This window comes from Coturnix japonica, chromosome 3 (assembly GCF_054131305.1).
Source record: "Coturnix japonica strain WE chromosome 3, WE-NBRP24, whole genome shotgun sequence".
NCBI classification, from domain to species: Eukaryota; Metazoa; Chordata; class Aves; order Galliformes; family Phasianidae; genus Coturnix; species Coturnix japonica.
Genome location: NC_140665.1, coordinates 18,169,396 through 18,186,425, shown reverse-complemented (window position 1 = coordinate 18,186,425; position 17,030 = coordinate 18,169,396). Strand labels below are relative to the sequence as shown.

Here is a 17,030-nt window from a genome sequence, read left to right as displayed (position 1 = left end):
TGGAGGCAGGTCACGCCGCAGGTGACTAACGGCGCCCTGGATGCCGGGTGACCTCAGTGCGGGGCCGCCGCATCCCCTCTCTTCTCCGGGGGGGGGGTCACGGCGCTTCGCTCCCGCCCCCTGCCGGCCGGGCCCCGACGGCTTCCCCCAGTGCAGCGGCTCGGTGCCCGCTCCCAGCCCGCAGCCGATCCCGGCGCTCAGCTGCTCCCATCCGTCACGGGCGGGGCGGGGCCGGGGGGCGCCGTCCCTTTAAGGCAGCGAAGCGTTCCGACCGCATCTCCCCCCCGACGGCACGGCCGCGTCATCGTTCCGGGAAGCAGATGGCGTCATGCCGTGCTCCCGTAGCGCGGGGCGGGGACTTGAAACAAAGGAACAGAAATAGAAGGTGAGGCCCGGGGCACGGCGGCCAAGCAGTGACGTCGTAGCTGAGCTCGGCCCGCCCCTCTCCCACTCTCCCTCCCTCCCCCCGTACGTATCATAAAATAGGAGGCGTTACATTTGCAGCAACCCTTATGTAATAATGGTTGTGTATGTGAAAGAGTGCTGGGCCGCATGCGGGTTTTTAATAGGCTTGGGTAGACAATACTTACTCGCTACTGTATTTCTGTGTGTCAAAGGCAGCTGTTACAATGATGCTTGGACCTTCTACCAGGCAAGAGATAGCTCTTTAGCTCGCCAAGGCTTGTGTCAGATGGTTTGAGCTCAAGGAGAATGTGACAGGCCTCATGAAACAGAGTCAGAACTCCACCATCAGTAAGTAGCCTCTGGGCCTTGGCTGGCTGAGGAACAGTGAGCAAGTGAAAGACCTGAGAATATGGTCAATTAGACAGTAAGTACCAATAGCCATGTCTATGGAAGAGCCTGAAAGTAGGTTAAAACTGCTTGAGTGTTCTGACTTCTGTCCAGTTAGGCTGGTTGCTCATCTGTTCTTCAGTTGGAGGCAGACCTGGGAAGAAGGAGGAGAATGCTGGGGGTTGGAGTCAAATGATCTTGAAGGTCCCTTCCAATCCAAGCCGTTCTATGAGTCTTTTTTGTATTTAAAAAATTGCTGTTCTTAAAATTAGGGTTAGAAAATGGTTCTCTGTCAAACACCTGCATTGCTTCATCAGTTTCGGTGACAGACACGCAATAGCTGCTGGTTTTTCATTAAGCTGTTTCTGGTGACATGCTGCTATGAACACACCTCTCCAACAGAAAGCTGTTTGGTACACACGCAGTTGCACAGTTGCTCTATGTGCAAGAAAATGGCCCCAGGATGTACTGTCAGTTCTGCAGTTAGCTCTGCACTGCTCCCAGTGGGCACCTGCAATGCCTGCCTCTTACAAGGATGACTGTATGCCAACAAGGAAAGTCTTAGGAATGAGCTACCAGAACATCACTGCGAAGCTTACTGTAATTCTGAACTAACCTGCACTGACTGTACATCCCTGGCTGTGATGCGGTATCCTATTACTGGAACCTCTCTGGAAAATGGTTAAATAATCACCTTATCCTGGCATAAGTCCCGTACTGAGAAATGAAGTTTTCCTGAATTTTCCCATTTGCTTTCAGGCAGTGCTGCAGCCTTACCATTAGGAGCCACCTTCCTGGAAGCCCTTGAGCACCATGCGCTGTGCACGTCTTGCATAATAAATGTCCTCTGCAGCAGAACCACCATGATTTATGGATCCTACTCATTTGCATTCCAAAATGTGACGTACTTGCTCAGTATTCTGAATGTCCTGATGGAGGTTAGTGAGGTGAACCCAGGCTGCTTCCAGGCATTTAGTGCTGCCTGTCACAAGCTGAAGGACAGAGATGCCAGGTCAGCAGCTGGAGGACATTGTCATAGAACAGTCCAAGGAGACCATTGGAGTGTCCCTAAAACACAGGCGCCATGTTTGTGGATGCCAGAAAGCATAGCTACAACAGGAACTTAAATTCAATATTTAGTTCTGTTAATAGTCTTCCTACCAGCCTTTTTGCTTTCCCGCAGGCAATAAATAGCAGCTGTTCTTTAAGTTCCACGGTGATTGAAGCTTCTCCTCACTTTTTAGTGCTAATCGCTCTTTTCTCCAGAAATATGTACTGTTTTCAAAAAATCAGAGTGATTACGTGAAAAGTCTCTTTTGTGAGGGCCCGCCTTTCTCTGATCCAATTAAACAATACATTTTTGATTGCATTCTCCACCCTTGCTTGCTATGTTTCCATGCCTTCTGAGTCTGGAGTCCATTTTCAAGGCAGACTCTGAGGAGCTTCTGGTGGAATTTAAGAAAGACTCAACAGGGCTCTTTGTTTTCAAGGAAGAGAAACCAAGAGGATCTCTTTTGAGTTTCCTTTAATTACAGGCCTGAGGGTAGAGGTAAAGGAGCAATCATTTTTGTTTCTCAATGTGATGTTTGTGATTTAGTTATGCCTGGAGGAGTTGCTGATTTGTTGCTACACTGTAACTGCAACTTCCCTGCAGCTATAGGGTTTTGGCTGCGTTGCACTTCTGATTTGAGGTTGTCTTCCCTTTTCTGTGGGAGCCCTCCAGAAGGCACAGGGAGTTGTATCTGTGACTTAAACATTCATCGGTGCACTTCTCGCTCATAAGGATTTCTTTTTGGTCTGATCCAGAGCTGAACGTCAAGTCGGTTCTTGTGGTTTGGCTTTTTCATTCTAGAGAAAACGTGATACGTTTGAAAGCATTTGAAATACCGTTTTCTCATTAGATCATTAGGTTATGCAAGGTGGAGGACGGCAGTTACCCTTTAAGCTATTTATTAAGTTGTGGTTGTGAATCTAATGAGGGAAGATGAGATTCAAGAAAGGACATGATGAAAGTTTTGGTAGAAGTGGATACAGTCAGGGTGATGAAGGTGGGAGAGAAAGTTAATGTCAAAAAAAGGTTCACAAATCCTTTGGTGTGTGCGTTTCTGCTGTTGTGTGAGGGGCCCTTGATCAGGCAGAGGTACTAAGTCAGTACTCTGTAGTTTCCTTCTTTATGGCAGTCTTCTTCCAACAGCACCAAATTCAGGAGTTTGTGACTTTTTGAGAAGTGTGGGAATTATTTATTTCATCCCTTTTGCGATAAGTTCTTGCCTTCAAGCAAGTGTAATCAGAACCATCAGTGATCCTGAGCGCTTTTCTTTACAGGTAGGAAGAGCAGTTAATTGGGAGCAAGGGTCTCACAAAACAGTCCACCACGGTTTGATTTAGGTAAGTCATTTAATACCTTCTGACAAATGGAAATGATGTTTTGTACCTTATAGCAATGTGGTGAGCATATCATTTGGAATGTTTATAATGTAAACAATGAAGATAAATAGAGATTGCACTTAAAAGGCCTTTTACTGCTTTCGACAGAGCAGATACTGCATCTGTGCAAAGTAAAACAATACAGCTATTCATAGAAGCTGCTGTAATCTCTCAAATAAATTTATGAAGCTTCCATATTGGAATTTGAATAACTGTTGAAAATAAGTCCCTTTTTGACCTCTGCCTTCAAAACTTGGTCAGATTTCAGAGTAATCAGCTACTGTAAATTAATCATGAACTGAAACACACAAGGATATCATAACTTCTCATTTAACAATTTACACTCTGTAGTTCCATTTGAACATCTAGTCCATTCATAGGGTGAGTGTAGAGTTGTTGTCTGTATTTTTCAAGAGAGAATGAATTATAGAATTCATGAATGTTTTCTTGTTGCAGCTGTTCTCTGCCAACAGCATAAATCAAAAATTTATATCAAATATGACTCTTGATGCTCAGGAATAGATCAAGCACCACTGCTGCATTCTCTGTTCTAATCCTTCCTGTCCTTACCTCCATCCCTACCCTTAAAACAGTGTTTCCAGTAGTGCAGAGTGAAAATATTTCACTTAAATCTTGGTGCACTTCAGTACTTCCCTATTTCTTCCAAAACTCGCCATGTCACATTGCCCATTTCCACTCATTCATATTTTGTTTGCTCTGGCATGATATTTAGATTTATCTAACATTTCTAGTGGTTTGGAACTCTTTGTTTTCAACTCAAAGATGTGGATAATTTCATTACATTTATACAGAGACAAATGTAGCACACTGTGAACTGCGGTGGGAAACTTATTTTGCAAAGCAGGAACAGCTGTGTAAAGAAGTTTAAAACCAGTTAAAAACCCCTTTGTTTTTCCCCAGAGGCTCCTGTTTTTATAACTCTAGATTCACACATTCTTGGAACTTACCTCAATGCAACGTACTTGGCTTTGGGATGCCCTACCAAATGTAAGGAGTCTGAGACAGACTCTGTAGATCATGCCTGCCATTTTGAAACATCCATAATCAGTAGGGCACACTGTGTACTGTGAAACATCTGTCTTCAGTGAGCACCTTGCTTACATATCCTTCAGCTGTTACCCACTCACTTGTGTGTGCAGCAGCAAAACCATGCATGAGCTGATCTATGAAGGCGGCATATTTCAATATTACCAGCAGTAGTGCAGCATGTGGCTGATGCTGGAGGTGACAGTTGTTGCTCTGTGGGAATTCCACCTTTCTTTTTGTTACCTAACGATTCTGAGATGTGTCTTCCCTCTGCTCTACCATTAAAAACAGTACAAATAATATAAAGCTGTCTTCCAAGTTGGGTGTGATTCTTTCCCTCTTGAGCAAGTGTCAGACTTCTCGCTCATTGGAGCGATGCAGGACCAGGTGTGTAGGTTTCTGTGATGGAGAGGGTGGTTTGTTTGTTCTTGGCTTCCTTTCTGCTTATGAGTTGATGTGTGAGCAAAAGCCACAGGTTTGGCTGCTAAAACACACAGCCTACACTGCTAAAAGTGAAGATCGTTGTAGAATTTGTTTGATTCCCTTTCAGTAACTATTTTTATGATAAACAAAATCTGTAAATTGAGATTATTGTCTGCTGCTTTTTTCTCCTAGTACCAGGGATGCAAATTCTATTTCTGGCCCATTGATTTCTGTTTGAACTTGACTGGCTTCTTCAAGCTGTGCTATCAAGCAGGGTCTTGTAAGGTTTTGTGGTAATGCTGTCTGATTTTGCATACTTTGTGTGACTGAGAGAATTCCCACAAGAGCTTTTTTCCTTCCTTCCTTTTCCCATTAAAGTCATTAATATGCTTTTGAAAATACCTTTCAATGATACTTGTCCAATTGTAAGTTTTCTAGCTTTTAAAGTTGCTTTCTCTCCTAAATAATAGTATTTTTAAGGAGAAAGCTGTATACTCCATAAATGTTATTCAGAGTCCTACTGCCAACTGTTTTTTGTTCCACTGTCACTTAGACTATCGTGGTTTCAGTTGTGTCTTTAGAACACTGGATTGCACTGACTCTTAGTAGTATCACATGTGATACAAGCTCCTTGAAACTCAGAAGGAGAATATTCTCTAACAGTTATGCTGCGCCAAACGCAATATTAAGAAATAAGTCTTGCTTTATAGAAGTTTTGCTTTAGCCTCTGTAATTCAGATTGGTTTTAATAACTTACAGCATAGTATCTTGCCTGCCTCCTGGGCAGTTCTGCCATCATTGATGCAGCCTTTGACAGCTTGAAAATGCAGGTAAAGAAATGAAGACTTTATTCTTTTGCCCTTTCATAACTGCTTTAGAGCCCTGCAGTTCATGATTGCCGTCCTGCTCAAATGCCAGTTTGTTCAGTGCTGAAAAGAAGCAGTCTTCAGCTGTTGAAAATAAACATGCATCTGCATTACAGCTTATTATGATTCATTTTTGTGCTTGTTGTCAGCTCTTTGAAAAATATCTTTTCAAATGTAAAAAGATAGATCCTTGTTTATTTAACGATCCATTAGAATATGTTCCCGTGTCACCAAAACAGTGATAATGGAAAGAAGGAAAAACTGATGATTAAAGGCAAGATTTTAAATTTAAAGTTCATTGAGAGTGTTTTAGCATTAGCGGATCACATTCTGCGTCCAGTGAAGTAGAGATTACCAAGTACTTCTGAGGGAGTTTAGGAGAAGCTAAATGTGCTGAAATGGTCTGTTTTCACTCAGACTTGCAATACAAGGATTACATGTTGACGTGCATTTAAACCAATCTGGTGTGAATACTGAGCAGATGTTTCATGGGAACGTTGCTTCTAATAGATTTGAGCCATAAAACACAAGGTGACACTTCCTTAATCAGCATTTCTGATTCCTGCGTTGAGGACGTGTGCATTCTCACAGATACAGTGCTCAGTGTTATTGTGCAGATTCTTGTTTGGTTACAAACTATAGTGATCTTGTGCAACGTTAAGTGCTGCAATGAAAATCTAGATACAAAATAGAGTGGTCATTTGTACGAGAGAAAATAAATCATGTTGACCTAAACTAAATAAGTTCTCTAGCTAAAATGACTTTCAGAAAGTTTTACAAACTGGGTTAAGTCTTGGTTTCTGTCCATTCTCACTGAGCACGAAGCCAGCAGCACGCAGTTGATATGTCTGATGCAGAGTTCAAGAGTGACAGGGGAGAAAATGTAAGTCCCCCGATCCTTTTTTCCCCTCATGGAGGAGCTTTCAGAGGTGGGACAGTGCTGTTCCAATGTTAACCCCAGTGTACCAGTGTCAGATAGCCACACCTAGAGACACAGCTGGGAGATCATCATCTTCATATTGGAGGGCATTACTGTTGTAGGTGCTGGCTTTTATTATTTCTACTAAAAGGAGTAAAGGAAGTTCTACCTTCCCTCCACCCCCCACTTAATGCTTGACTATTCTACTGAAATCCTCTAGCACTGATAATGAACTTACCACATTCTTGTTAAAAACAGAAAATCCACAGAGTCTGGACAATTGATGACTATACATTTTCTCTTCAATATGAAGTAATGTTACCTCTTCAGTCATTCAATCACAGGAGTTTTGCTGTAGCTGTGTCTGGAAAAATGACTTTCTCCCAGTCTTTGCTTGGCTCTTAGATCTACTCAGGACCTCTTATTTCTCAGAGAATTGGATCATACATTTACTACAGAGTGTAGCAAATTAAAAGGGAACAGTTGCACATACGCAGAAATATTTTCTGTTCTCCCTTTGTTTGCATTAAATGATTCATGTAGAAAACATACTGAAAGCCACTTGTATCCTTTCTTGTATATCTTTGCATGCCTTTTCTCCAAAACCTGATGGTTTAGAGGAAGTCTTATAACATCTGACACTAAGGATGACCTTGAGGTTTTGCAAGATGTGCTGACAATTCTGAGTTAACGTTTTGCGTAACATTTCAATAACACAGTATGTCTTTCCTGCTTGCATCTGCTTTCAGAAAACTTCTGTTTCAGTATGTTGGAGTAGTTAACTTTCTTGTGAGTGGCAGTGTTATAACAGGATATACACTGTGCATAGTGTTTCACTGTGTGCAGATGGATGCAGCTGGGAACCAATTTTACAGCGATCAGATTAGACTATTTCTGAAATACACAATGCAGGTATATACTATCTAGTAGTAGCAGCGTGCAGGCAGGGGTATGTAAGTTAGTTCTGAAGGAGCTCATGGTATATGTACATCACGGTATGGTGTCCAGCTCAGGTTTTTGATGTGGTGCAGTGCTGCTGTGGATAGCTGAGTTCATTTTAGAACTATGCCCAGACAATATACAAGCTCATATTAGATACTGTAAATTTATCTCTTACTTCTGAAACTGCAGAGTTCTGGGTTGGGAGAGGATAGAGGCAAAGAACACTTTGTAGAATAAGTTTGCATTGTTCCATTGAGGTAACTTTGGTATGAATATAAGCAGGTTGTAGAAGTATAACAATAACTTGACTTTGTACACTGAGTCATAAATATGTAAGATGTAGAATAAAAATTGTACTTATGTGCTTGCATAGCTGTGCCTATGGTTCAGCTGCAAAATGATATGTTAATTTAGTTAATGTTTGAGGCTGCTTTTTGTTAATATTTGCTTATGCATTCTTTTGTCTAACTGCCAGTGATGCCAGCCACTTGCAGAAGGACAATAGCATCTTAATTGACATCAGCTGGGTGGGTGAATTCCCAAGGTAATGATAGGTCAGCTGTCATATACAAATCTTCAGCGATGATGAAGGCTTTTAGCGCAGTGAGGCCTGGTGTATAAATTCTTACTAATGTGAAGCTGCAACAGCTGCTAGATTTCTTGGCTCTTGACTTTGTTTGTAGGTGTTCAGAAGTCTGGGAACCTGATCATTCTGACTGTGGATCAGCCTGGAACCTTAGTTCATTCATCTTTACTTAGCACCTACCCAAGTGTTCAATAGCAACTGTTCTGAGGTTGTTGGTGTTTTTTTTGTTTACTTCATTTTGCATCATGGCTTCTTTGATCCAAATGCTCCCAAAAGCAGCATAAGGCCCTCATTACTATGATTAGCTGGCCATCACATGATATAATAGCAAGCAAATATTGATTAATTCTCTTTAGTTCCTAACAGACACCCACACATGGAGAACCATGAATGGCCATTGTCTCTGTTACTCACTTTCCTTCCAGTAATATCTCATTTTCAGTATGAAACCCTTGTTCCTTCACAGTATTACAAGTAAGTCACATAAATAAAAAGATCTTGCCACATAACTGGAGTAGTAGGGCTGGTATTTTCTAAACTTGGAACTTTCCCAAAATCTTGGTCACTGATCCGTGTGACATGTTACAAAAGTTGCTGATATCATTGTTTGGTTTTTTAAGCATGACTTTCAACTTGTAGATGGCTGAAGGCTGCCGCAGTCTGTAGGCGGAAGGGCACAAAGGACAATGTATTACATAGTGAAATGGAACTGTGACTCAGCTTTTGCCTGAAAACAACACTCAGTTTATTCCTCTTCTTCCTGGTTATCAAGAAATACCTCACAGCACTGGAACAAGGGAACGTTCTGCCTATTTATATGATACTTTCAAAACTTGCTGAAAATAGTGAGTCACAGAAAAGTGAAACAGTAACTAACAGTAGCAGTGTTGCTTTCTCAGCTATGAAATTTGTAGTAAGTACAGAGCAATTCCTCATCTTAGGGGCAAAGTGTCTCATTCTGCGTACACATGGTGCAAAACATTGGACAGAGGTGAAAACTTAACATTAAGTTTTCCTCTGATATAATACTGAAGGATAGCAGTAGTATATATGTTTTGGGAAGACCTAAGAAGTTCTGGTAATGGCAAGTGTTTTTCACACTTGGTTTGTGTTATCTCAAGTATCAGGGATGGAAAGTTAATGGTATCAGGACACAATGGGTACTGTGCCTCATGCAGATGTTTCTTTGATGCTGATGAGAACTGGTGTTCTTACATTCCATGAACAGCTCTGTACTGTAAATAATGTAATATTAAATAAGTAGGTTTATAGGTGTGTTCTTGTTTAAATTTGAGTTTTTGTTACTATGGACCATAGTTTCTACTCTGCCTCTCACACCACCTAAATTCTAAAGCTTTCAGACCAGAAACCCTGACTCCTCTCTCCCACTTTTGCCACAAGGACTGTATAGAAAGATAAGCACTGCACGTGCTTGTTTAAAAAAGTTTCAGAAGTTACCACAGATAAACGAACAGGATTATTTTCTTTAAAAATCTTTGACCCATCTCATCTTCCTGGCAAGTGAAATCCCTGTCAAAGAATCACAGGATTATATAGAAAAGGATATCTGGAGACTTCTTTCAGCTTGTGTACATTACCTCATCTAATGCAGTCCTATCGCTGCATCTTTCTGAGGAAAAAAAATGATTGTATCTTCTCTACATACTTCCATTAGGTCATGAAAGACTGCAATGATCTTCTCTTGTTAAAACCATATAAGCCTGTTCAGAGTGCTGCTTTGGCGCAGTTTAACTTCCCTCTGTAAGACTGAAGTACATGTCTTGGGGAAAGAGAAGGTTTCTTCATCTTCAAGGCCTTTCTATATGAGTCCCAGAATGGTAGGTGAAGAATCAGTAAAAAAAGCCTGAAGACAGAAAAATACATAAATATATTTTGCAATGAAGTGCCTGACCTTTACAGTATGGAATAAGAAAAAGAGTCAAAAGATGCTTCCCAGTATTGTATTGCCACAAACAGTATCAGTGCTGTTGTCTATCATTACAGCCAGACATGGTAACTTAACAAAGTCACTTGAAGCTCCACACATACAACCCTCCACTTCCCCTTTTATTAATCTCTAACACCTCTTTGGGTACCTCTCCTGCTAGAGATTCATCTGGCAGAATTTGTTCTATGAAGGAAAAGAAGTCATTTCTGGTGTTTCCCTTGTTATGTATCGAAGTACTCTTCCCAGCATGTAGCTATCCCCTGGGTAGTCCTTTCCTTTTGATTCCAGTACCACTACAGATTGATGTGTAGACTGGAAAACCCTGGTGTCATTTTTCTTTGAAGCAAGCGCCCACACTGACACTGCAATCACTACTGATGTTGGAAGCAACTTCAAACTGGTTCAAACACCATCCTCTTTTTACTCTTTTTGATAGGTCCTCACCTGTGCCAGCAAACTGCTTACGCCCACAGCTAAATTCCAGATCTGGTAGAAACACTGCATGAGGTAGATCCAGGAGCAGTTCTCACATGTTTTCTCTGCTATACCCTAACCTTCCTCTTGGCTGTAAAAATATTTTCTTGAGGTAGTGTGAGCAGAACTGGTCAAATAAGAGGTTGGAAATGTCTCTAGAGTGCCCTCTGGTGAAACTGGGGTGCCTCTCCCTCACACAGGATAAGGGTGGCTGCTAGGGGCTGCAGATATCAGCATGGTGCCTTTGGGCATCCTGTCTTACTCTGTGTGGCTGCCATCCATCATTAATCTCACAGGACAGAAAGGAAGACACATCAAAGTGGTGTGTTCTGAGCATTCTGGTCAAAAGCACAAAAAAAGATTTTACATCCCACTCAAGGACAAATTCTGAATGCAGCGCTCAGGAGTTGCCTCAGCTATGAGTGGAAGAGCTGTATCTATTTTGAGAACAGGATATGAAAAGGTGAACAGTTTTTCTCTTCTACATAGCACACATCCCTTGCCATCTAATATTTTGGAAATTTCTATTGCTCACTGAAAATAAAAGTGAGTCTAAGGAAACATTACATTATATATATATTAATATAACTGCGCATCTGTGACTTTTTCTGTAGTAGCAATACTTAGTATCTCTTGGATTAGTGTTTCTGTTGTCTTCAAGCCTAGGATAGGAAGTGCCTTGGAATAGACTTTAGAGCACATTTTTGTTCTGTGCATTAATGTTGTTTTATTTCTCTGCAGGAGGCATGTAGAGAACAAAGCATGTTTTACAATGTTCTAGTGACACCTCAACTTGACAATTAAGTTTCTAAGAATTCCTAATGGAGTGAACTTTTTAATCTTCTTAGGTTTTAGTGTTTCTCTGGATTACGGTCAGCCTCATTTCCTAGCTGAGAAAAAAAGAAATTGGTAATAACTCTTAACAGAGATAAAAAAAGGGACAAGAGCAGAAAGGTCTTCTCTTACTCCCTGTGTTCTCTGTCTCGTCTCATAGACAGCATAGCATCCTGCCTCTACATTCCTGATTCCTGGATGCAATTTGAGCACAGCAGTCATCAGAAGGGAGGTACAGTCAGAATGCTTTTCTGTAGAGATATCTACCTCTCTGGTAGTATTTTTAAGGGCTGCATTATGTGCATGAGCTGGGAAATATGGAGAACTGCCCTAAGTTGTGCTACAGGCTGTACATGGCTCTGCCTGTTTCTCACATACGAAGATACAAACCACCTCTCTTAGATCCTTGTACCCTGTGCTGGCAGAAGAACGTGGATCAATCTGAGTTGGTGTGGAAAACTCAGGTATAGTGAGCAACCAAATATGAATTTGTTGTCTCCATGTAATGGGCTTTGCTGCTCTTAGAATTACAAGTAGGTCGTTTATTCTGAAGACTCGGGTGTGACTGTGAAAATCTGTGAAGCATTGATAGCGTATGAGCATTGTAAGCAAATGCCCACACTTCAAAGTGATGGCTTTAACAACAACTGAGTTGTGTATATTGTCTTCTGCCTGTCCTTTAATTTCCCAGTGCCATATCAAGCTATGTTTTTTATATACAGGTAAGACTTAAATTACTGTCAATATTTAACTTACAACTTGAACTAAGATTACAGCAAAACCAAATTTAGTATCAAAGAAGCCTGCAGGAGTGGCTCCTGGATCAAAATAATAGCTGATCCGACATGCCAATCTCATGTATGGGCCTTCTGAAGAACAAAACTCTTCTGAATTCTTATAAATACAAAGACAAACCCTAGGGAAGTGAGGTCACTTTTCATCTAAGCATGTAGATTGAATCAAGGGCTTCAGGAGACCTAGTTATAAATTTGATTTGCTTATCTTGTGTGCAAATTACTCTCTTTATTGCTATTGCTAAGTTTTCAATACCAGCGAGCTTCTGACCGCCTGAAGTAGACCATTTTGCCAACCATTGCTGAGCTCTGTGCTGCTCCACCTAGTTTGCTGCAAGTATCGTAGGAAATTGTTCCAAAGCTAGAACAGGCATGTCTAGGTGATACTGCAGCCACTGTTATGACTGCATTTTTAATTACTGGGAATTAATGTAATTTTTTCCTTTATGAGGACAACTCTTGGAGACACTACTCTTTTTCTTTGAATTTATTGTTTCTGTTGGTTGAAGATAAAAGCTACTTACACTAAAAAAGGACACAAGTCTTTTTTTTAACTAATAAATGATATATGCCAGTGTGAACACATCTTATATGAAAAAAACCAGTGTCGGTTGTACTTCACGCTTCTAGAACTCTTAAGAAATGAGGTACTCAGAAGGTCTTAAAGCAACTTTAAACAGTACATTGTGATGCATCTATCTTGAGTAATTCAGGATCTCTAAAAGCAAATATTTTGTTGTCAGATTATCTTACGCATACATAGGTTTAGCCATGCGTAGATGAACTATTTAGTCATGTTGAGATGGACTATGGATAATTACACAGATGTTTTGTGGTAGAGAAGGGATAAAGTTAGCAACACAGAATATAAGAGTGGAATGGATCATTGAATTAATCTTCAAGGTATGACTTAAATTGATGAAAGATTTAGTTAAATCCTTAAATTCACTCATTTGCAACAGGTAACAGCAGAAAAAAAATAAAAAAGGGTTAATAGAGTACTACATCATCTGAAATTTTCTAGTCTGAATGTAATCCGATCTAAAGACACGGTGACTCAGAAAAGTTTTATGTTAATTGAAACCATATACTCAGACATCACTAATCTGAGATACAATGTGTTTAGTGAATAGCCAATTTAAAGCCAATATAAATGACCACCAGAAAACAAAATAAGAAAACAAACCAACTGTTGAATGATGACAGCAGTTCTGCTTTATAAAGAGTGCTCTGCTGGGAACCAGTGGTATGGTAAATTTCCATTTGTTTCCCATGTGAAGAGAATCTTTTCCATTCCTTCTTAGTTGCTCATGTAGAGCCACTGTCTTCTATGTATGTCTCGTTTTAGCTCCTGGTAGCATGCACTGAGAGGTCTCACTTGCATAACTGAAATATAACTATGATGTACTGGAAAACTGTGATTTCTGGATTCTTTTTATGCCCTGTATTGGATGTGTCATGCATGTCACAGAATCACAGAATCATAGAACGGCTTGGGTTGGAAGGGACTTCAAGGATCATGAAGCTCCAACCCCCCTGCCTCAGGCAGGACTACCAACCTCCATATCTAATACTAGACCAGGTTGCACAGGGCCCCATCCAGCCTGGTCTTGAACACCTCCAGGTATGGGGCATCCACAGCCTGTCTGGGCAGCCTGTTCCAGCACCTCACCACTCCCACAGTAAAGAACTTCTCTATGACATCCAACCTAAATCTTCCCTCCCTCAGCTTAAAACAATTTCCCCTTGTCCTTTCATTGCTCTGAATGCTGAACAGACTATCCTCTGAAATGTTAATCCTGTACAGATAGCTCTTTCTCCTAGGTCAGCAGGACAGTTCTTAGAAGGACTTGATGTCATTATTCATTTTCTTTTTCAGCCTACTATTGAAATGGCCATGAAAGTGGGAATTTTTCATATGAAATGAGACAATTCTGTTCCACTTGACATCATCAGTTTAGATTTATTTTTAATTAATGTAGTTTTGTATGTGTTATCCCTATTTGTAAAATATAGTTAATTTGTCAGGTACAGTTCAGTGTACGTACAGGGCTATATTCAGGATAACTATCTTGGAACACATTATGTGTGTCTATAGTAACCCATAATTTTATCTCTTCTGCCAAGTTCTTCACAAAGTAATGTCAAATTCATCATATTTTGCTCATCGAGGTTGCTTGACTTGTTAATGCACAAAGTGTAGCTAGCTTTGTTTTAATATGTGCTGGTAAGACCCTCCACATGATATAGGGCTATCAGTGGGAGTGCTATTGATAGAATAGGATCAGATACTCTATCATAAATCATAAAAGTGTCTATATAGGCTGGGTACAAATTCCATATTCTAATCTCCATGTTTCAATGTTCGTATGTAATAGTGTACCTTGATATACAATCCTCTGTATTCATTTAGAAAAATTACAGTTTACATCCAATTATAATTTCCTGCTATTCCAATGGATATTTATCTTTTTTTTTGTTAGTGTTAAATTAATTTCTCTAGTTTAATATTTTCTGTATGACTTTCTAACCAACAGTTGTATCATAAAGAAACCAAGGAAAAATACTGAAACCTACCTGGCACAGATAATGCATTTAGATTTCCCTGCAGATTGATCCATATTGTCACATGCAGACAAAACCTTTTTACAACTGATTTTTTTAAAATCAATATTTGCTAATATTACAGAACATGTTGCAAAAAGAGCAGTCATTTACAATAAATCTTTAGTTTTCAATTTTGTGTTCTAGTAAGACTCTTTGGAATGTATTGGGATTTTGTGTGACTCATTATGGTAGGGAATTCTTAATCTCAAATATACATTCTATGGTCCTTGGAAAGTACACTGTTGATTGCATAGGAGATGTCTGAGTTGCTTAATATATTACCAAACACTCGATTACTAAATAGTGCTTTATATAAATGAATTTTGCTTACAGAGAAATTCCATGCTAGATACAATTTACCACGGACTTAGAAGTCAAAGAGAAGACGTGTTCAAGGCCAGGTTGGATGGGGCCCTGAGTAGCCTGATGTAGTGTCTGATTTAGTTGTTGGCAACCCTCACAGGGAGGTTAGAACTACATGATCTTCAGTGTCCCTTCCAAGCCAAGCCAATGGTTCTGTATTTTATTTTTCTCAAATCTGTGACCTGAAATGACAGCAGAGGAGGGAGATACACTGTGCCAGAAGCACTTGTTAAAATCCAAAACCCACACAGAATAAATCTAGTTTCATATTTTGTTATGTGCTCTGTATGGGAGTTAGGCTTGTCATCCATGCTTGCAAATCAAGCATGTTACTATTATTTCTATTTTATGTGTCCCAATCAGAAAGCTTGTGCTAACCACTGTAAAAATGGAGGAGATAAATCCGATGTCAAAATAGTACACAGTTAACAAAATGACATGATTTTGCAGCAAGACCGGGAGAAACTGAATTATTCAGAGTTGGAATTGTGAATGGCTTTTTTTGTTTGTTTGTTTTTGTTTTCTATAGAACTTGATGAAGCAGAAGGTCTGGATTTGGAATGAGACTTACATTAGATTTTGTAAACTAGCTCAATCTATTTCCTCTCATTACCAACCACTCTTATACCATGTCTTCCAAACTCAACAAGCAATCTGGATTGCATATGAATGCTTATGTCCAGCTACGCAGCTATGAATTAATCAGCTCCTGTTATCCCCAGTAACACTAGCATCAGCTCAGTTCTTCAGCATAGAAGATTCCATGAGGGTATTATTTTAAGCCAGGCCTTAATTTGTTTGTAACATTTAAAATTGTCGCTGCTCTTTACAGTGATGTTGGTCTGAGGGTTTGTTTGTTTTCCAAGTTAATGAACTGAATGCATTCTTAAAGGTTACTGGGTTTAATGTTAGTTTTTGTATTTCTCATGTGTTCTCTTTATATAAGTTATTCCTTCTCCTCCTATAATCCATATATTTGGTAGTTAACTGTAGAAACCTTTGCTAAACTTTCTGTAGTGTGACTTTCTTTGCTGAAGTCACACCTCATATTTAGTTGCTAACTTCATTGTGCTTACTTTCCTGAATGCTTTGCTATGTTGGCTTAAGGATTTAATCCATTACCACACTGAAGTACTGCATTACATACGTAAGATAAAAGACAAAGACCAATCTGGATAACGGTATGGTCCCAAACACCGAGTTCACCTGATGAGAACTGTGAGTTAATGGTGGTTCTCTGTGACAAGTTAATTTTCCCTCCCCGCTGCATTTCTTTCAGCCTTTGGAAGTTTGGACTTTTTAGGAAAGGAGCTAAAAACAGAGTCATTCTCTGAAGTACGTTCACTGAAGCACAGTGCTTGAGGTACTTGAGATTGAGGCTACACCAGTGCAGAGTAGACTGGGATGGTCTTCCTTCCATCAGCAAGCAATGTATATCTTATATATATATATATGTCATCTATAGAGCTGTATATCACTAAGCTTTTTGTTACCCGGGCTTTCCAAAAGATTTCCATGTTGCAGTGAGCTTACTGTCAGGGCTGACAAAATTCAGGAAATGTCTTAGGCCACATTTGTTAATTCAAGAGAATGATATCAGTGGTAGTTGGTGAGTGAAGTCTAACACTCAGGGCATTAATGTTTCTCTGCCAATAGTGCCTTATTGTTTAATAGAGCCGTACTGCTTCTTCCAAAACTTCCAAAACTGTTGCTTTAAAATTTCCAGTTGTAGCACTGTGGAGCATTTCTAGGTGACCAAATGAAGAACATCAGGAGCCCACGCATCAGGCAGGAGAGTGGGGGCTTGTAGGGAAGGAAGGACAAAAAGTGGGGGAAGTTATGATTAGTGAAATAGATGGAGTTAGGATTGGTGAAATGACAATTCCGGTGGGATTTTTGTTTTCAGAAGCATTTTTCTTTATTTTTTTTTTTTCAAATCCAGAATGTTCTGTTAGAATGAACAGGTTTTTTTTTTGTTGCTGAGAGGCAGATGAGCTGCTCAATTTTT

The 17,030-nt window shown here is 40.0% G+C and overlaps 1 protein-coding gene across 5 annotated transcripts in view; it reads left to right on the top strand.

Moving 5' to 3' along the window:
• The first annotated feature begins 151 nt into the window (after positions 1-151).
• PACC1 (proton activated chloride channel 1) overlaps positions 152-17,030 on the top strand; it is a 71,487-nt gene continuing 54,608 nt past the window's right edge. For 3 of the 5 annotated variants that reach the window (XM_015857318.3, XM_085541130.1, XM_085541131.1), the window contains exons 1-2: positions 214-385; positions 3,118-3,180. The gene's annotated coding sequence lies outside the window, so the exon portion shown is untranslated. Of the gene's footprint in view, positions 469-3,117; positions 3,181-17,030 lie in introns of all 5 variants that reach the window. The other 2 variants (XM_085541132.1, XM_085541133.1) reach the window with 2 other exon arrangements.